This window comes from Magnolia sinica, chromosome 15 (assembly GCF_029962835.1).
Source record: "Magnolia sinica isolate HGM2019 chromosome 15, MsV1, whole genome shotgun sequence".
Lineage (NCBI taxonomy): Eukaryota > Viridiplantae > Streptophyta > Magnoliopsida > Magnoliales > Magnoliaceae > Magnolia > Magnolia sinica.
In genome coordinates this window covers 47,041,095-47,063,360 of record NC_080587.1, presented here as the reverse complement: position 1 = coordinate 47,063,360, position 22,266 = coordinate 47,041,095, and positions in this window count along the sequence as shown.

Genomic DNA, 22,266 nt, shown 5'->3' with positions numbered 1-22,266 from the left:
AGTGACCCTTGATACATTACAATTTTAACCTGAAAGCTTGCTGGATAGATTTGTGTCCCAATCCGATATCATGGAAGATCTATCGATATCATCGAGATTTGAATTTCGAGGATTTTGAGGATCTCTTCGATATATTGAGCATTACCTGATTTTCCTTAGTAGTATTTTGGACACAACAGACCAGATGTCGATTTTATCGAGTCGACTCGATGGACTCGAATTTAAAATTCAATGATATCGAATAGTCCACCGATTCATCGATAATTCACTTCAGAGATCTTTGTAGTTGCTGGACATCTGAAGTCCTCATTTCGATAATATCGAGTGAGATTCGAGGACATCGATAACAGGGTTCGATTCCATCGAACCACTTGTCGATAAATCGACAAAGGTAGAAAACTTAAGAATTTTTTAGATTTTGTAAATTAGTTTTCTCACCTAAAACCCTAGGATGTTCTATTCAATTTTAAGGGTTTTATATACCTGGTGTTTTAGGACATGGGATGTGAGGCTAAGGTTTACCTTTAGCAAGTTCGGGCATATATCCTGTTGAGGTAGACACTTAGACATTCTTCCTTTGCGGTTCCTTTGTCTTGCTGACTCAACACTCATGCTAATTGACAAACTAGGGCACTTCTAGTTGTGATAAGCCTAAAGACCTTTTGATAACTTAACATGCCATTGTTTAGGATTCTCATAAATAATTTTTCATAAAATATTCTTATACAATTAAACAAACCAATTAATTAGTTTATTACTAATAAGGAATCCCTCATAATTAATACCTATTTTACCCTTAAATTAATCAACATCTCTAAACCGATTATCAAAGCTTTGCATTCAGCTTGATTATTGGTACAATCGAACTCAAGCTGAAATTCAAATTCTTGTTTTCTACCAACTGGATTAATCTGAACAATCCCTGCTCCTGATCTTTTGTTGGACCTCAAACGATTAAATGTCAATCTCCAGGGCAAACGATAGACCACATATAAATCTAAGGTTTCCAATGGTAATTGACTTTCTATATTTGAGGGATGATCATCTATAAAATCCTTAATGGCCTATCGTTTTACAACCCTTTGTGACACAAAATAAATCAAACTTAGATAATGTGAGAATTCATTTTGTAATTTACTCATTCAGAATCGATTAATTTAACATATATTTTATTAAATCATTTACTATAATTACATTGACTATTTCGGCCAACGAATAATGTCAAAATTTTACAGCCGCAAAATATAATGATAAACATAACTTTTTAATGAAAGAATATTATCTCTCAGTATCTAAAAATGTTTGTTAAGATAATAGACTGTGTGCTACTTTTTGTCATCGTTATCTTGTACTAATAAGTTTCTAATTGATTCTGCAAAAGACACGTTATACAACTTGAGCAGTCAACTTCTACTGGTGGCATTAACACTGGTGGGTTGGACAAATAATATTTATTGTCATCAAAAGCCAATCGATGCTCTGCTTACCACTTGAACTCGTTTCCTTATTTCAGCTTCAACAAAGGAGAAACTACGTTAGTTTTTCTAATGCAATTGGAAATAAATCGTCACATAAAGTTAACATTGCCAAGAAACTTTTGTAACTTAGTTTTGGTTATCGGCAGTTGAGCTTCTATTAGTGCTCACTTTATACAGATCGATTTTAATTCCTCCTTGATGTATCATGATTTTTTTTAAAAAAAAATTGACCAATATACCAAAAACACAGTTAAGAGGGTTCGTATTTTATTTATGAATCCTCATTCTATCAAATGATTTTCGTAAGTGGTCAAAATGTTTGGTCAAATTGGCTGATTTGGCCACCACAACTTCGATATAGATTTTCATGAATCGACTAATTATATTATGGAAAATGGAATTTAAACCTCTTTGATAATTACTTCTTACATTTTTTAAATCCAAATGGCATTATGACTCAACAAAACATACCTAAAGGACCAAGATATATGAATGTTATCTTTGGGTCATTTTCCATTGCAATGTTTATTTGATTATATCCTTTATGGCCATCCATAAAGGATACCATTTGATGTCCAACAATTCAATCGATCAGTTCATTGGCCATAGGTATAGGATATTGATCATTTGGTGAGGCTCGATTTAAATTTCAAAAGTCAATGCATACTCCAAGCTTACTATTCTTCTTAATAACAGGCACTATGTTCGAAATCCATTCTACATATTTGATGGGTTTAATGAAACCCCATTCAAAGGCCACTCGATTTCTTCCTTTATCTTTTACTTCACTTCAACTATCATCCACCTAGGTGGCTGTTTATGTGACCGATAACCTTCTTTTATGGGTAACTTGTGTTCAACCAAATTTTGATCTACTCCAGGAAACTCCTGATCATCCAAAGAAAAGTAATTAGTGAACTTTTTAAGTTAATAAGTTCATCCTATAATTGGGAATCCAATAATCCACTAATAAAATAGGCTTGGGATGTTATTCAGTCCCTGAATTTGCCTCCATTAGAGGATCTTGAACATGAGATTGAGAATCCTCCAATTTATCTAGGGTTGGTTTTGAATCCTTCCTTTCAATACCATTTTCAATTATCTGATCGGTCGATACTGCTATCTCGGTCATACAAACCAAACATCCATTATCATAATTTCACAAACTTTCTTCCACTTGTCATACTCTACTTGTGAAGTCGGCCTTGACCAAAGATTGGTCCATCATGAGATTTCCTCTATCGTGAAGCTTGTAGTTTCACTAAAGGGAATTATAGTATTCAACAACTCTTTATTTAATCAAATCATGGTAGCAATATCACGTATGACATTATTAGGATTGAATCTGACATCAATTCTAGTTGGTTTTCCATTCTTGTCCCGTCCTATAAATTGTATTGATTTGATCTTATTTTAATAGAAACAAGCCTTTGCTGCATGAGACATGGCTAAGAGTGGTTTGTTATCAGCCAAAATCAATTCGACTCTGTCTTCATTCTAAAAGATCATGAATTGATGTAGTGATTATGGAATACACAAGAACGAATGAATCTAATCTTGTCCATGTAAAAGCATCATATCTCCTTCAATCCTATTTGGTTGAGATGGTTCAACCTAAAAACTCAATGGCAATGTCAGCACCATATTGCAATCAAATGTAATCAATGGAAATAAGTCAAACTATATGATCGAATTCATACATTGCCCCCCTAGGTGTCTCCGAATTCAATAGCTTATCCACTTCATGTGCAGCTTCATTCTTGATTCCTTCATTTGATTTAGAAGAGGTAGATTATAATGTTCTTACATTAACAATCAATTCTTCAATCATAAGATCATCCAAGAACTCTTCATTGCTTTGTTCGGTCAATCCTTGGATATCCATTCTTGCCTTATCGTCGTTCTGATTTTCGACCGCGTCAAGCCCCACATAAAGTTTAGCCATATTAACTGATATTTGTTCTTCTCCTTCTGCCTTTGGTATTGCCATGTTCAATCGGTTTGGTGGGCACTTTATCTGAGATTCATCCCATACAATTGCTACTTGTCTTCTCTTTGCTACTTGCTACCTTTTCCATCGTTGTTTCTAAGTCATCCCTTCTGGTACTACTGGGAATTTCGAATGATTGGGCCTTTTCCATAATTCTTCTCGAGCAAGCTGATGTTTAATCATCCTTTGCCTTGTGTTAGGCGTAAGATGATCGATGACATGCTTAACCTTTTATAGGTAAAAGGAGTTTCTTTCTGCATAGTTTCTATTAACTGATTGTCTTACTTGATATTTTGGTCAATAAAATCTCCCATTTGATTGAGTCGGCCTCGTACATTTCTCATAAAGGTGCTGATAATTTGACATTATTGCCTTCGGATGTGCTTCAGTCTGGTTAACCATAGGCTTAGGTTTCATACCTCTCTTGTCATCCTTTTATTCTTCAGCTTGACTCATGTGAGTTCTGAGATCAATCTTTTGTCGTGGTAAAACTAGCATTTGGGGATTAATGGTGGTCATATTAATCTCCATATTGGATGGAAATAGATCAGTATTGATCAACATTTCTTCTTTTTCTTTTTCAGAGAACTTCGGCAACCCTTTATTAATGTTGTCTTGAATAACATTTTTGAAAACAGCACATTAGTTAGTGGAATGTAATCAGGTTCCATGCCAGTTCTTTGGCTATTAGAATCTTATGGTTAACAAGAATTTTAAAAATTTTGTTGGTTAACATAATATCAAAGATTTTGTTAATGCCAGAAATATCAAAGGTGTACGTTCTTTGAACTTTCTGATTAGAAGATGTCATTGCATCTGCTTTAATTAAGGTTGACCATGTGAATGGTTGTTTAGCCATTATTATAGCCACTGCAACATCATAATTAATGTCATATTAATATGTTCTTGCTAATGAATTCTTTTGTCACATTGATGTTCACAACCCTAAGTGTAGGGTTGCAATGTAGTAATAATCTTACTAAGACTGAGGTTGAATCCACAGGGATTGATCTTGTGCATTTTTGAAATTAACTAGAAGTAGAACTAGAAGAAGATGTAAAACTGATTCTGAAGTAATTGAGAGAGTAATTGTGAATTAAGTAATTAAAACTAAGAATTTAAAGGTGGGAACTAGGGTGCCAAAGATCCACTTGTAGTGATCAGGGAGCCCTCTTGCTTGATTCAAGTAACACAATTAGAATTGGAGTCCTATCCTATCCAATTAGAAAATACATCAATAAAATCAAATCTGAACTTCCATTGACCTAATTCTTAATGAATGAGAACTATAATAATTGGCAGGGATTCCATCACCAAACCATGCCCATGAGAAAATGACAAATAACAGGATTTACCAATCTCATAATCTTAAAGCAGGAGAATTGTGAAGATTAGGAAGGATTCCATCACCCTACCATACCTAAGGGATAATGGTGAACAACAGGACTTACTAATTTCACAATCTCAAATTAGGAATAAAAGATATTTAAAGTTATTGCAGATCTACTGTAATTTGAGTCACAATAAACCATTAAAAACTGAAAGTATTCCTCAAGTACCAAATTAGAATTCATGGAGTTCAACATAAACATGAATTAAAGCAAAAGAAACATCCCATCAGGCTACAAGCTTCACCTCTTAGCCCTAGCTAAGAGGTTTAGCCAACCATAGACATGATTGGACCAAAGTCTCTTAAGAAAAACATAAAAACAACTAAGAAAGAAGAAGAAAAACTCTTGGCGACGGCTTCTCCACCCTTTTACTCCACTCCTTAAACCCTAGAAAGATCCCCGAGAACATCTTAAGGAGTCCTATTTATAGTTGTGAAACTCCAACTTTTGTACCTAATTGGAAAACTCTAGATATCGCCTCAAATTTACATAGTTTGCTAAAATAGACTTCACTCTACGCAGTTTTCTAAAATAGACTTCACTATGCGCAATTTCATAAAATGACCCAAAATTTCAGAATATACTTTTTCAAGACGATTTTAAGATTCCTTTTCTTCACTTCAAATCTTTGATTCTCTTCATTCCTCACTTGATTTTCTTGGATCTTCAGTATGTGAATTCTTCAATCTTAGTTTCTTAAGATCCATCCCTTGCCTTAGTGATTCTTGAGCATCAAATCCATTTTTTTAGCACTCTTTTCAATCCAAGCTCTTAAATTCACCTTGCAACATAAACATGATTAAAATAAAATATTAAGCATTATCATGTTCATAAAATCAAGTAATAAATAGGAGATAATATGCAATATTTGACCCTCAACAATTGACTCTTAAAGTAAGGCCTCATACTGAGACACATTTCTGGTTAATTCATAAAGATCTGTGAATTTTGTCCCAATAAACTTGTTTTAAAGCTTGAATTCTAGCCCATCATGAGTTAACTGTACAAATTCTATTTCGATTGTAATTACCTTGCATCGACTTTTTACTCTTTTAAACAGATCAATAAATTTTTGATCAATTCTCTTAACAATTATAAAAAATAAGCAAGATCAACCATGAAAATTTCTTTATACTTATAGAAGAACTAAGCATGAAATTTTCCTTTCATCTCTTGCCAATTTTATATGAAATTTGGTAAGAAATTAGAATACTAGGTAAAATCTATCTAAGTGAGTGAATGACCAAATAGTTGTAATTTATAATACTTATTATTGGTCAACTCTCCCTTTGTATGGTAAATCAACTTATGTATTTTACGGTCGATTGACCTATATCACTTATAAATAATGTAAAGGCAGGTCGAAATTTCCTCGACAATGGATATTGCAAGTCGATTTAGTCAGGATATAGCTTATGATAAACTGGAGTAGTAATTTGACCAAAAACATGGCATGCTACTTCCAGAACAATTTGATCACACTCCAATATTGTTGTGTAGTAACTGGAAGTACTTCTGGATCAACTTGATATTGCTTTTTATTATACGGTTGATTTCTAGGTAAATGTTGTCCTCTAAGTATCCCTCGATTCCTGTCTTCAATGATTAAGTTCATATTCTTACATTCAAGATGTATAAAAATCTACTGGTGGTAGTGAATTTCACACATCCTGGATAGGATTACGTTGAGGACATTTGAAATTTATCGGTATCTACCGGTAGATTTTACACATCATGAATTAGACCAAGGATAGGAGCAGGTGGTGTATTTCTCACTAAAGGAAGTGTCTGTGACACTGGCTGGGCTGGTGGTACAGTTGCGAGATTCCCAACAAAACTAGTATCAGGTGCTCTTTCAATAAATAAAGCCACCAACCAATTCATAATCTCAGTATGACCTACCATCCACCTATTAAAGGTCTCAGATTGAGCTCGTGAGTGTTTATCCTGAACTCGCGCTAATTCTACGATATGCTGAATCCCCACTTGCATATCAAGTATCTTGGCTGGCATAATCTCAAGAGGTTCAACTCTGGATGTCAATAGTCTATTTTGATTCGATGAAACAAGCGCTGGACTATGTGGTGGATTTTCTTTCTTAGGCACATGTTGAACTTGCAACTCCTTGTGACTAGGAGGTTCATTGGTAACAACAACATTACTAGCAACTATTGTAGCATTACAACTACCACTTTTACTCATGATTCCAAGAAATTACTACACCGATATAAATACTTGTGTGCCAAAATTGTTTTTTTTTTTTGCATAGTTAGTGCAAAATGAAAATTAATGACATCTAAGTAGTTTTTCAAGTCCACCAAGCATGCCAAATATGTTGGCACTCTAATTTGTTTCCTGTCACATGTAATGTGTAAGGGCGTACCATAATCAATAAAGTGACTCAATCCAAACTGATCAACTTTGACCCCAAGTGCTGAAATAAGCAAATACGTCCAATATGAACATATATGACCAGATTTTGAGAAGATCAGTCCCTTACTCAATCACTTATAGAATTTTATAATGATCTGGCGATAATCAAAATGTGGGATTCTTCCTCCAAAGATTGGTTGCTTTATGCCTTCCACTAGAAAGGACTTTTTATAATACCAATGCAATCAAACAAAAGGAAATACTCACAATCAATCATTGGGAGTGACTGCAAGAATGCATCTCTTGAAAGAACTACATGATATTAGATAGAGAATAAATCCAACATATGAGCATAGATTTGGATTACGACTAAAGATTATAGGTAAGAATTACTTGAATATCACTACTCCTAGGATAAGCTGAGGTAAAGTAAATTGATAGATTTGTTTGATTTGATTTGTAGATGATTGGTTGTTTGTTATTGTTTTTTGTTGGATTCCTTTGCTATTTATAGAGCTCTGTTATGTCATTTGTTCTTTCATTATGCAAGGTTATAGTAGCTAAAAAGCCTTTCTTTATATCCTTCTTTTGTTACATTTCCCTTTTATGATTGTTCCTCTTTTGTTAGCCTAACTTTATCTCTTGGTCGCCTTTTATACCACGAACTGCTCAACTGCATCTCTCTTCGCGCTTTGGACTTATCGATAACTTAACCACATCACTTCATCGGCCATCTATTAACATGTAAAATTGGATTTATGTGAGCTATAATTCTATAAAAAAAGCCCTCTAAGTAGTTTATAGATCCTTTCATCTATTTTCTATTTCTCATGCAATGCAATATGTTACTTTCCTATTGGCTTTCCTCAGAATGGTCAGAAATAGGATACATCAAGTATAACGATATTATACTGGTGGAATCAGAGAAAAGAAGTTTCATCTAATAGGATACACTATAGATGGACCAGGATCTTAATATCTCCCAGATAAGATCCTAGCAATCCAATAATTTTTCTCTTAATCTATGTATATTAACTACTGATGATGTTTTTGACTCACCCCTTTTTGGCCCTTGGACCTATACAAGAAGAACGAAAAAGGTGACCCTAGCTTACCAGGGGACCCTCCAATGCTTAAGTTAAAATCTAGGTCTTTAGAATAAGGGTTTCATGGAGAGAGTTTTTGCATACCTTTCACCATAGAGGTGTTCTTATTTATAATGGTGTCGTACCCCATAGGGCTTTCGCAATTAGAGTAGATCTCAATCTCTTGGGATCCGTAATCCTTAATGTTCCTGGATTTTCGGGGATCTTAATTTATCTCCCGAAAATCTCACATAGAGATCCGAAGTTTTACTAGGTAACTTCCGAATATGGAGCAATATAGCTCGGCCGACTCTTATCTCTTCAACACAGTCATGCCGAGATAGGTTTTATGACTAATCTCCGCCCACTCTATTGGCCGACTCAATTTATGAGTCGGACTAAAGCTCGGGCGGCTCTAGGGCTGATTGATCATAGGCCGGTTTGGGCTTTCCTCGAGAGGCTTTTGATTGAGCCTTGAGGTGCACTTCCTCCCTTAGAGGTTTCGCTTTATGACTCGAGACATTCAGGCTGTGGTCGGGCTAGGTGCCTCATGATCTGAGCTACGTCTCTCCATTCAACATTTAGGGGCTTTGGGCTTTATCTGGACTCAGCGCCCAACGAGTCCGAGCCATTGATTCACTGACTCTTTTTACCCTTAAGCCGACTCAAGGACGTGTCATATTTTTCCCCCAACAGTGAGCCCCCCTACTCTGTGCATCGCCTTAAGGTGGTCGAGGAGTATTTCAGAATGGAGTCGGGTTGTATTGGAGTCGAGTTTATGATGAAGCATTTATTGACTGCAGAGCGGTTCGAACGACTTCTGAGACATATCACCTCGCTTAACCATGTGTCGGTTCGGTTATCGAGGCTGCACTATAACGTCTCAAAAAAATCCGTACAAAGAACCGAGTATCACCTCAGGTAGAAATAGCTAAGGACCATACCCTGTCGTAATTTAGATGGAAATTAATTAAGTACTAAATTAAATTAATCAGTGGATTTAATTTAAACCACCATTTCCATAAATGGCGAGAACTAAAACCAGCAATACCGCTAACTCAACACTACTTAAAAACCCAGGAGAAATCCCATGAGCCTGTCGCTCTCGGGAGTACATTGAAACTCTGTATCGGACCTGGACCGCAAGTCAAGAATCTGATGACCGCAAAACTATAGGGTTATGTCTACCTTGCTAGGCTTGACAACCATCGCAGGAATCGAGCCCAAATGGTGTCCAGAAACGGTCAATTTGAATGCTAAGTGAAGTGTGTGAGAAACGCGAATATCCTTAGAAAAGGTATTGAAACTTAAGTGAATTGGGCCATTCGCTCACATGCAAAATTGAGGATTTTGAACCGTCAGTTTCTGACCAAACTTCACCCATGGGAAAGGAAATTTTCCTGCACATATCCGTATACTTGTGGCCCTGATCGTGTAAGTACGACCGTTGATCTGATATGGGTCCTCCACGGTCGATCAACCTATCCAATCGCGTCGAAATCACATCCTGGCATAGATCCATTGTCAGGGAACTTACCCTATGACGTAAGTGAGTAGTGGGCCTCCCTGTAAGCCCGTTTGACAGAAATAATTGCTCTTTGGATATAAACTAAGTATACCATGGCCCTGGGGCCATTTACATCACTTCTGGGCCTATATATAGCCCTTATACCACCTCATCTCTCTCATACGAATTTCTCTAAAACTTAGGAGAGAGAAGAGAGAAAGGAAGAGAAAAGAGTAAGGAGAGAAGAGAAACCTTGGAAGATTGTTGCAGTGTTTCTCTCCCACAACTCCATGCACTGAATCACCTCCCCATTTCACAACACAACCTATTTCGGTTATGATTTGGATAAGAAATCCTAACCCTAATACTGTAGTTGAGATCTAGAATGGTTGTTTGTCAACCTAGCTAACCAATTTCACTATTTAGGTACCCAATGTTCTGTTTTCGGGAATGTAGAATTCGAACCTAGTCCGAATCGAGTATTTCGATGAAATGTGTGGACTATAAATGTTTAGGTTATGGTTTTTAATGCTTTCAATGTCAGTTAATGATTTATGACTGACTTGATTGCTACTATATCGTCCTAGACACGCTGATTTCGATATAATATACATGTATGTATTATGTTGAATAAAGATGCATCTCATGTGTTTGTTGAAATGTTTGAATGAACATGTGAACCTGATTTGTGCATGCCATGACTACTAATCTAGGATTCATGGTTGTCATATGCATGATGACCTCTTTGTGTAAGGAATTGTCATAATATATGTCGTAACTAACCTAATCTATGTATTTTGGTGAAGTGTAACTTATGTATTTGATAAATTGTCTGAATGAGAAATTGCTGATAATTTGTATTTATTAAGGGTATTGAGATAGGATTCTCAATTACCTTATTCATATGTATAGTTTCCTCTATGAAATCTTACTTGCGTCTACGCGATTTATGGATAAAATGCAAGTGTTTGGTAACATGTTCAATGTGTTTAATAAAATGCTCAAATGAGGAATTCACTTGAATTGTTCGTCGAATGTTGAAGTAATTATTACATGTGTTTACTTACTACATCTGAGTAAGATTGGAGCTATGACGTAGCCCAGGCAATCGGTAACAGTCCCCGTTTAGGTGGCCGAATTAGTGTTACCACATTTGGTATATTCAACAAATCTGGGTCGCACGATGATTGTTGATAGTGGTTAGGCCACAAGGAGTGCTTATGCGCTCCATGTCGATTAAGTCATAGTGTGCTCGTACTAATCGAACTTGCCTAATAAACCGATTGGCCTATTGCATGTTTACCGTATATGGATGTTACTGCTTGAATCTAAGGTGCCCCCTACCAATGTAAAGACCCACTTTAACCATGGTACCACGATCTGCTAACACTCATGAGTCAGGCATGGTGGTATAGGACACCGTTTTTGAGTTGTCAGCCTACGCTAAGGTGATGAGCCTCCTCGTAGTGACCAGTGAGCAAACCCAAACTCGTGAGCCGGGTATGGTGGTATGAGATACCATATTCGAGCTATCGGCCTACGCTGAGGTGATTAGCCACCTCGTAGTAACCGCGAGTATAAACTCTGAACTTGCCTATCGACTGCTATTCATTAGGGGTGATGCCCTACAACTTGCCTATCGTATGTGCTTGACTAGGAGTGACGAACCTATATGGATCCTTCAATTTGGGTCAATGATATAAAGGGAGGTACCTTAGCTTCCCAAACCTGCTATATGAATAAGTTTAATTAAGCATTCGGCTAACACGGTCATGCATCGCATTGCATTAGCTAGGATGTGCTTTTAGCAAGGAAGGTGCACTTTAGGGAGTGTTGACATATGTGAAATTGGTTGTCGGAGTTGCTTTTGAGGGAGCTTTGTGCAAGGGCATGCATCATTATTTGCACTCCATTCCTATATTAACAAGAGTAATTAGGAAGTGATTGTTGTATTGCTTTATCATTACTGCTTGAAAGACTTAATTACATGTTAACCTTTGCCTTATAGTACCACTAAGTTGATCACTCACTCCCACCCTAGGACGGTGTTTTAAAACACCAACCAGACTCTGGTTAAGATGCAGGTGATGACGAAATCTATGCGACGGAGCAGGACTTCATAGATGATGAGGAAGAGTTCTCCTACATTTAACTCTTGGGCGGGTCTATGTAGATCCCGTACCGATGCACAGGACTACTGGGATACTTGTTTTAGTTGGACACCTTATATTTCCTCGTTTTGTATATTTTGAAATAATACATGTATATATTCAGCCCGGTTACGTACTCATACTCTGGAATTTGTGAAACGCTTTCATATTTAAATACATATGCTTCAGATTTTCGCTTGCTTGATTTAATTGTATCTAGAGTATGTATGCTGTTTTGGTATAATCCCACTCATGTTTAACTTATTAATATGGACAAAATCTGAACATCTTATCCATATTACATAAGTGATGTGTTGGATATCGGGAGTTCAGTTTTGCTCAACTCTCGAAATTCAGGGCGTTATAAGTTGGTATCAAAGCATGATTTGGATTAAACTAGACCTGGGTTATAGGTAACACGACATATTCTGACGCACTCTGACTTAGGAAGGGGGCGATGGAATTTAGAAACAATCTTAGGATCCCAAAGTTTTGCCGACGGGCGAGATTGATTACTGTAGTGTAGCCCATACGCGTCTTAGATCATGTGAATTGGTCTCAGTCACCTTTAGGCCATCAATCGATGGGTTTGAACCGTTAGTCGACAAATTTAAAACCTGAAACGGGCCAAAAGGCGTGAATATGTGCATCTTGAATCATGAAATTGGAGCATGCAAGCCAAAATCCCCAAAGCACAAAATTCAATGGGGACCAGGGGGCCCCACGCATCAAAACAGCACCCCAGGAGGGGGTGGCCACCACCCCAGGGCAGAGCCATCTCCGGACACCCCAGGGGGGCACGGCGGCACCGCCGAGACAGCGGCGCACCACCCGCCTCCACAGCGGGGCGCGGCAACACTGTGGCAGTGGTGGTGCACTGCCGACCGGCTGCCCATGTGGGGCTACTCCCACGTGTGAGACCTCCCACTTAACCCTTTTCTTGCCCCCTTTACTCATTTCACCCTATTTCCTACCCCAAAAACACCCCCAAACCCACAAACAATTCCCTCTCTCTCTCTCTCTCAAATCCTCTTCCCTATACATTCACATCTCCCATTTCCTTCATATCCTACACTCATCCACCACCATTTCCCTAAAACAATCTCTTATAACTCTCCTTCTTCCTTATTTGCACTCATTTGAGCACAAAACCCATCTTTTTGTCTCTCATAACTTCCATATCCTCAAATCCACTTCATTCTCAAGCTTTTTCACTTCAATGGCTCTCTTTGAGCTTGTCACTGCCATTTTCTCCATCTCAATGCTCCTTTCTATTATAGGAAAGAAGAGAGTGGCCCCGAATGAGGCTGGGCCTAGCCGTCCAAGCTGCTCTATGAAGAAGACGAGTGCCAAGACGAGGGCAAGCACTAAGCGAAGGTCGAAATGGGACCTCGACCCTTGAATCCTGATAGAAAGATCTCTACCGGCGGGCACAGAACTTGGTAAGTTTCATGATCTCAAGGTTGTGTTTGAAGCTCATGTTGATGAGAAATTATTTGGGTTGTATCCAGTAATCGACCTTCTTCTGGAGACCGGGTAGGGTCCCATATTCGAAGGAAAGGTTCATGCAAGTGAAGGCACCGTACAAGCCTTTTATGCTCATATACGGAACCCAACTCTAGAGCCCCTCCAATTTACTATTCCGTTGGGAAGATAGGAAGCCAGAGTCGATGTGGATGTCATGGCCCATATCATGGGAATAGAGTATGGTGTTGTACATGTTAGTGAAGTTAGTCTCACCAGTGAGCGAGACAGAAATCACCGCACATGTTTCCTTTATGGCCAACTTGAGGAGTGGAGGTAAGGGAATAGCCTTGTATCGACTAGTATGACATCGGATTTCCACCTGCTCCACCACATATGCATGTACAATGTGTATCCCAGGTGGAGTAACCGCACAGAATGCACCCGATTTATGGTGGACTTCTTGTACAGAGTTAGACAAGAGAAAAGGTGTGCCTGCCTACTCTTGCCATGTCTCAAATAATTAAGACTGCACGATCTACTAGGGGGACTCATCCCTCCCATTTGGCCGACTCATCTGCAAGATCGTCCGCAATTTCGGTTTCAAGCTTCATATGGATAATCTTGCACCTATCCACTTCATCAATGAGATTACACTCAACAATATGGGAATTGGCCCTATGCAACGCCAAGCCCGAATCGATGAGTATGGGGATGAGATAGAAGAAGAGATTGAAGAGGAAGAAGGCAGTGAAGAAGAGGAAGGAAATGGAGAGGAGGAAGACAATGAGGAAGAAGAGCAGGAAGAAGAAGAGGAGACCCAAGACTCAGATGGGGGACCACCTATTACACTTAAAGACTGCCATGATCGGGCCGCCCTAGAAGCTCGCATGGCCAAGATTGAGGAAAATCAAGCCCATCTGAAGCAGAAGTTTAAAGAGAACCAGGCCTATTTGAAGTAAAAGTTTAAGAGAATGTCTCGCACCCTAAAGGCCCTAATGTGCTATATACAGGATAAGGGTGTACCTCCACCTTCGCCAGAATTAGAGGACTAGTTGTGTATTTATAGTTGTTTCCTTGTTTTTTTATAATAGCCTTGGTTAAGCTTAGATGGATGTTAGGTTAATAAGTGTTAAAATCTTTTGTTAAATTAGCTCACATGCATTCTCTGTCATAATTCAAGTAATGCTACATCATGTGTACTGTGAAAAATTTTGGTTAAATGAAATGCATGAAGCTTCTTTTATTTAGAAATGTGTAGCATGTTTGGAAAAAGTGGATGATGTATCCTAATCCTGTAAACGTTACACCCTATGTTATATATAGGGAATGCCTCCAAAAACCACTCAGAATATGGCATGTCTCCCACTTGGTGGATCGATTGATGGGGCACCTCCCCTGAGCAATAACCACATGGACCCCAGTTTGGGCTTGGGTATTGAGACAATGCCGGATTCACAGCCGGCCACTGGCCCCACGAATGGGCCAACACCTAGTGCACCACCGGTTCTAGATTAGAACCGTGTGTCTACATCAATGCCACAAGTGCCTTAGGCAGCCTCTCCCCCTGATAGGTTAGAGTAGATGATCCTACTAATGTAGTAACAACAACAAGTTTTGGCTACTATTGCGGGGGCCATTGTCCAAAACATGAATGTGGTCCCGCCTATGCCACCCGTGCAGCCTGTTGGAACTATGAATACAAGTGGCCTATTTGAGCGCTTTCAGCGCTTTCGCCCTCCTACTTTCGAGGGTACTCACCAACCCGAGGAGGCTAAGTATTGGTTAAATTGTATATCCAAGATGTTGAAGCCATTGCACTGTACTGAGGTAGAGCAAGTTGAGCTTATTACCTATCTGTTTGAAAAGGAAGCTAGTCTTTAGTGGGATAGCATCCTATGAACCATTCCCACAGGATTCGTGTAGACGTGGGACAAGTTCGAAACCCATTTTCATGGGAAGTACTTCCCCTCACTGTAATGAAAAGGAGGGTGAATTTCTCCACCTTCGACAAGGAGGAATGACTGTGGCAGAATACAAGAACCATTTTTCAGAGCTAGCCAGATATGCTCCATTGATCCTAGCAAATGAACCGATGAGAATGTATCGGTTTTCAGAGGGTTTGCGGCCTCATATTCGTATGAAGATGTGTTGCGCTAGCATTCCCAACTACGCTGAGCTAGTGAACATGTCCCTGCGAGCCGAATAGGATGGTGAAAGAGTGTCTCGGACACATATGCCAATGTGACCGAGGCCTCGGCCTGAATTACAGAACAAGTCATTTCTCGACAAGAGGCTGCGTGTGAACTTGTCTCCCAAGCAGCTGGCTCTACCGGCCCAGTAGAAGCAATTTGATCTTTGGTGCGTCTATGATAACAAGACGGGTCATACATAACCCTTTTATTTTACCAAGATGAAGGACAACGGCTTTACGCCACCGTAGAAGGCCAACCACCAGCCACCACATGTCATTTCAGCTCCACCTCTACGATCTACACCCCTAGCACAACCATTTAACCGACCTTTTACATCTCGAAATAGGCCACCTCAACGACCTATGGTAGTGCAACCCAATTGTCCACAATAAGCTTGAGTACATGCGCTCGCCGCTAAAGTGTCTGAATTTGCGATTGTTGTACCGATAGCTTTCGAAGTCACTACCCACATCCAAGGTACAACTATATTTCTGTTGGTGGACACTGGGTCTACTATTTCTATAAGATCGTGCTCTACAGTCAAGCGCTTAGGGTTGGACACTACCCCATGGTTGGGGTGAGAGTCATTGCCGTAGTAGGAACTTTCGCAGATGCCACTAAGCTTTGTAAGGATTGCCTGGTAGACTTAGGGAGCCGAGTGGTATGCATTGACCTGATTGTCACCATGATATATCATTACGACGTTATCCTTGGCATGGATTGACTTATCGAAATGAAGGCAGAGATTGACTATGAAACCAGATTGGTGACAGCTCGTGGGCCTAAGGGCACGACCTTCACCTTCCCAGTTCAGGTCAGTTGACCCTATCACATTCATTGTTATACCTCCCTGTTGAAATGTTGTGATGGTCCATCACTTGGGAACACACCAATAGTCCAAGATTTCATGGACATGTTTAAAGCGATCCCTGGAATACCCCCTTAGCGCGAGATCGACTTTACTATCGACCTGGTACCAGATACGACGCCTATTTTCTTACTGACATACCACATGCCTCCATGTGAAATGGAAGAATTAAGGAAGCAGATTAATGATCCGTTAGATTCAGATTTCATATGGCCAAGTGTATCTCCTTGAGGAGCTCCTGTGTTGTTCGTGAAAAAGAAGGATGGATCGCTACGGTTGTGTATAGATTATCGTAGGTTAAACCACATCACAGTGAAGAATAAGTATCCTCTGTCCAGGATAGATGACCTGTTTGACCAGTTGAAGGGGGCGCAGTGTTTCTCTAAAATAAACTTACATCCAGGTATCATTAGTTATGCGTCAGGAATGAAGACGTGTAGAAAACAGCTTTCAAGACCAGTTTTGGGCACTACGAATTCCTCGTGATGCTGTTTAGACTTACAAATGCATCGGCCCTATTCAGGGATCTAATGAACCAGGTATTTTGGCCGTATCTATACTGATTTGTCATCATATTTATTGATGACATTTTGATATATTCAAAGAGTTGAAAGGATCACGAAGAGCACTTGCAAGCAGTCCTTGATACTCTCAGGCAGAATCAGTTATTTGCACAGTACCGGAAATGCGACTTCTGGAAAGAAGAAGTCAAGTTCCTGGGACACATGGTTTCCAAGGAAGGAATTGCCGTGGACCTTACCAAGGTAACTGCAGTACAAGACTGGGAGTAGCCCGATTCAATTACTGAAGTGAGGAGTTTCCTTGGACTTGTCAGCTATTAAAGCCGATTCATTAAGGATTTCTACAAGATAGCCCGACCGTTGTCGCAACTCACTCAGAAAGATCTTAAGTTTGCTTGGAACAAGAAAGTAGAAGCAACCTTGTAGGAATTAAAGGACAAGCTGACGTTCGCACCTGTGCTAGTACTGCCAGAGCAAGGGGTCAGATATACTATTTACACCGATGCCTCTTGAGTCAGTTTAGGTTGTGTACTTATGTATAAAGATAGGGTGATCGCCTATGCCTCACGATAGTTGAGGAAACATGAAGAAAACTACCCCACTCACGACTTGGAATTGGCGGCAGTCATCTTCACATTAAAGCTCTGGAGACATTACATCTATGGAGAGGAGTTCGAGCTCTTTTGTGACCACAAGAGCCTCAAGTACATTTTTACGTAGAGGGACTTGAAAATGAGGCAACAACATTAAATGTAGACCTTGAAAGACTTCAAGTTTGAGGTCTCCTTCCATCCTAGCAAGGCCAACCTTGTGGCCGATGCGTTGAGCAGCAAGAAAATGATAGAATTTATAGCCCCACTGATGATAGAAGAGTGGAACATGGTGGAATTCGTGCGATATTTTGAACAGAAGCTGACACTAGAGGAGCCATTCGAGAGCGTCACGCACTTCCACGTGCAGCCACTTATTGATGACCGAATCATTGTGGCTCAGAAGGAAGATGAGCTACTGGTGGAAATGAGAGAGCGTGTAGGTGTCAGTGAATAATCTGAATGGAGAATTAGCTTAGATGAAGGTTTGTGGTATTGTGGCCGCTTATGCGTCCCAACCGTCACGACTTAAGGAGAGAAGTTCTAAAGGCTGCCCACAATTCAAAGTTGACAACGCATCCAGGTAGTACAAAGATGTATCGAGATGTGAAGCATTCGTACTAGTGGGACAACATGAAGGCCCAGATAGTAGACTTTGTGTCCCGATGTCTCACGTATCAGCAAGTCAAGGCCGAGCATCGCCGACCCCCTGGTTTACTTCAGCCCATGCCTATAGCTGAATGGAAGTGGGATTTCATATCTATGGATTTCATTTTCGAGTTACCAAAGACGAGAAGGGGGCATGACTCCATTTGGGTGATTGTGGACCGGTTGACGAAATCAGGCCATTTCCTCCCAATCAGAGTTTCTAATTCGGCTAATGATCTAGCTAAGCTATATATCAAGGACATAGTACGACTTCATGAGGTTCCTATAGAGATTGTGTCGAACCGAGACACGCGATTCACGTCTATTTTTTAGACTCAAATCCAAGAAGCAATGGGAATGAAACTGAAGTTCAATACCGCGTTCCACCCACAAACTAATGGGTAGACGGAACGGGTAAATCAAATACTTGAAGACATGTTACGAGCGTACGTACTTGACTTCAAGGATAGCTAGGATGACTATCTCCCTTATGCCGAGTTTGCTTATAACAACAGCTTCCAAGCAAGCATTGGTATGGCTCCTTACGAAGCCTTTTATGAACGCCCATGTCGAGCTCCACATTGTTGGGCAAAAGTTGGTGAGAAGAGTTTGGTTGGCCTAAATTTGGTTTACGCGACCTCAGAAAAGATTGATATTATCAAGCATCAACTCCTTACAAGGCGGAGACAGTTGGAATTTAAAGTTGGGGACCACGTATTCCTTAAAGTTTCCCCAATGAAAGGGGTACTTCATTTTGGCAAGAAAGGGAAGCTCACGCTAATATTCATTGGGCCATTCCAGATTTTAGACTGAGTGGGTGTGGTGGCATACCATCTTGCCTTGACCACACCACTCGCAGGCATGCATAACGTATTTCACGTATCAATGTTGAGGAAATATGTTCCTGACCCTACCCATATTATCAAATAGGAGCAAGTACAGCTAAGTGAAGATGCTACCTATGTACTGCGACCAACGTATGTTTTAAATTGGAAAGAACAAGTGCTACGCAGCAAAGTGATCCCGCTCGTGAAAGTGTTATGGACGCACCACACTGAAGAAGTGGCTACTTGGGAAACGGAAGCCGAAGTTCGTAAAAACTACCCTCAGATCCTCAAGGAGTACGAAAAGGTACTAATTTCTGGGAGAAAATTTTTCTTTAAGGGGGGTAAATTGTAACGTCTCGAAAAAATCCATATAAAGAACCGAGTATCACCTCAGGCAGAAATACCTAAGGACCATACCCTGTCATAATTTAGACGAAAATTAATTAAGTACTAAACTAAATTAATTGGTGAATTTAGCTCGAACCACTATTTCCACAAATGGCGAGACCTAAAACCAACAATACCGCTAACTCAACACTATTTAAAAACCTAGGAGAAATCCTATGAGCTTGTCGCTCTTGGGAGTACATTTGGACCGCACGTCAAGAATCCGATGACTGCAAAACTATAGGATTATATCCGCCTTGCTGGGCTTGACAACCATTATGGGAATCAAGCCCAGATGGTGTCCAAAAACATTCAGTTTGAATGCTGAGTGAAGTGTGTGAGAAATGCGAATATCCTTAGAAAAGGTATTGAAACTTCAGCGAATTGGGCTATTCACTCACATGCGAAATTGAAGATTTCAGATCGTCCATTTCTGACCAAACTTCACCCATGGGAAAAGAAAATTTTCCTGCACATATCTATATACTTGTGACCCCGATCGTGCAAGTACAACTATTAATCTGACACGGGTCCTCCACGGTCGATCAACTTATCCAATCGTGACGAAATCACATCCTGGTATAGATCCATTGTCAGGGTACTTACCCTATGATGTAAGTGAGTAGTGGGCCTCCCTGTGAGCGCCGTTTGTCAGAAACAGTCGCCCTTTGGATATAAACTAAGTATAACATGGCCCTGGGGCCATTTGCATCACTTCTGGGCCTATATATAGCCCTTATACCACCCCATCTCTCTCTCATACGAATTTCTCTAAACCCTAGGAGTGAGAAGAGAGAAAGACAGAGAAAAGAGTAAGGAGAGAAAAGAAACAATGGGAGTTGCAATGTTTCTCTCCCACAACTCCACGCAGTGAATCACCTCCCCATTTCGCTACACGACCTATTTTGGTTGCGATTTGGGGAAGAAATCCTAACCCTAATACCATAGTTGAGATCTAAAATGGTTGTTTGTCAACCTAGCTAACTAATTTCACCATTTAGGTATCCGACGTTCTATTTTTTGGGAACATAGAATTCGAACCTAGTCCGAATCGAGTATTCTGACGAAAGGTGCGGACTATAAACGTTTAGGTTATGGTTTTCAATGCTTTCAATGTCAGCTAATGATTTATGTCTGACTTGATTGCTACTATATCGTCCTAGACACACTGATTTCGATGTAATATACGTGTATGTATTATGTTGAATAAAAGATGCATCTCATGCGTTTATTGAAATGTTTGAATGAACATGTGAACCTGATTTGTGCATGCCATGACTACTAATCTAGGATTCATGGTTGTCATATGCATGATGACCTCTTTGTGTAAGGAATTGTCATAATATATGTCGTAACTAACCTAATCTATGTATTTTGGTGAAGTGTAACTTATGTATTTGATAAATTGTCTGAATGAGAAATTGCTGATAATTTGTATTTATTAAGGGTATTGAGATAGGATTCTCAATTACCTTATTCATATGTATAGTTTCCTCTATGAAATCTTACTTGCGTCTACGCGATTTATGGATAAAATGCAAGTGTTTGGTAACATGTTCAATGTATTTGATAAAATGCTCAAATGAGGAATTCACTTGAATTGTCCGTCGAATGCTGAAGTAATTATCACATGTGTTTACTTACTGCATTTGAGTAAGATTGGGGCTACGACGTAGCCCAGGCAATCGGTAATAGTCCCTGTTTAGGTAGCCGAATTAGTCTCACCACATTTGATATATTCAACGAATCCGGGTCACACGACGATTGTCGACAGTGGTTAGGCCACAAGGAGTACTTATACGGTCCATGTCGATTAAGTCACCGTGTGATCGTACTAATCAAACTTGCCTAATAAATTGATTGGCCTATTATGTGTTTACCATGTATGAATGCTACTGTTTGAATCTAAGGTACCCCCTACCAATGTAAAGACCTACTTTAACCATGGTACCACGATCCGCTAAGACTCATGAGCCAGGCATGGTGGTATGGGACACCGTGTTCAAGCTGTCAACCTACGCTGGGGTGGCGAGCCTCCCCGTAGTGACCAGTGAGCAAACCCAAACTCGTGAGCCGGGCATGGTGGTATGGGACACTGTGTTCTAGTTGTCGACCTACGTCAACGTGATTAGTTACCCCGTAGTGACCGTGAGTATAAACTCTGAACTTGTCTATCGACTGCTTTTCATTAGGGGTGATGCCCTACAACTTGCCTATCGTATGTGCTTGACTAGGAGTGACGAAACTAGATGGATCCTTTAGTTCTGGTCAATGATATAAAGGGAGGTACCTTAGCTTCCCAAACCTGCTGTATGAATAAGTTTAATTGAGTACTCGGCTAACATGGTCATGCATCGCATTGCATTAGCTAGGATGTGCTTTTAGCGAGGAAGGTACACTTTAGGGAGTGTTGACATATGCGAAATTGGTTGTCGGAGTTGCTTTTGAGGGAGATTTGTGTGAGGGCATGCATCATTATTTGCACTCCATTCCTACATTAACAAGAGTACTTAGGAAGTGATTATTGTATTGCTTTATCATTACTGCTTGATTGACTTGATTACATGTTAACCTTTACCTTATAGTACCACTGAGTTGATCACTCACTCCCACCCTAGGATGGTGTTTTAAAACACCAACTAGACTCTGGTTTAGATTCAGGTGATGACGAAGTCTATGTGACGGAGCATGACTTCATTGATGAGGAGGAAGAGTTCTCTTACATTTAACTCTCGGGCGGATCTATGTAGATCCCGTACCGATATGTAGGGACTACTGGGATACTTGTTTTA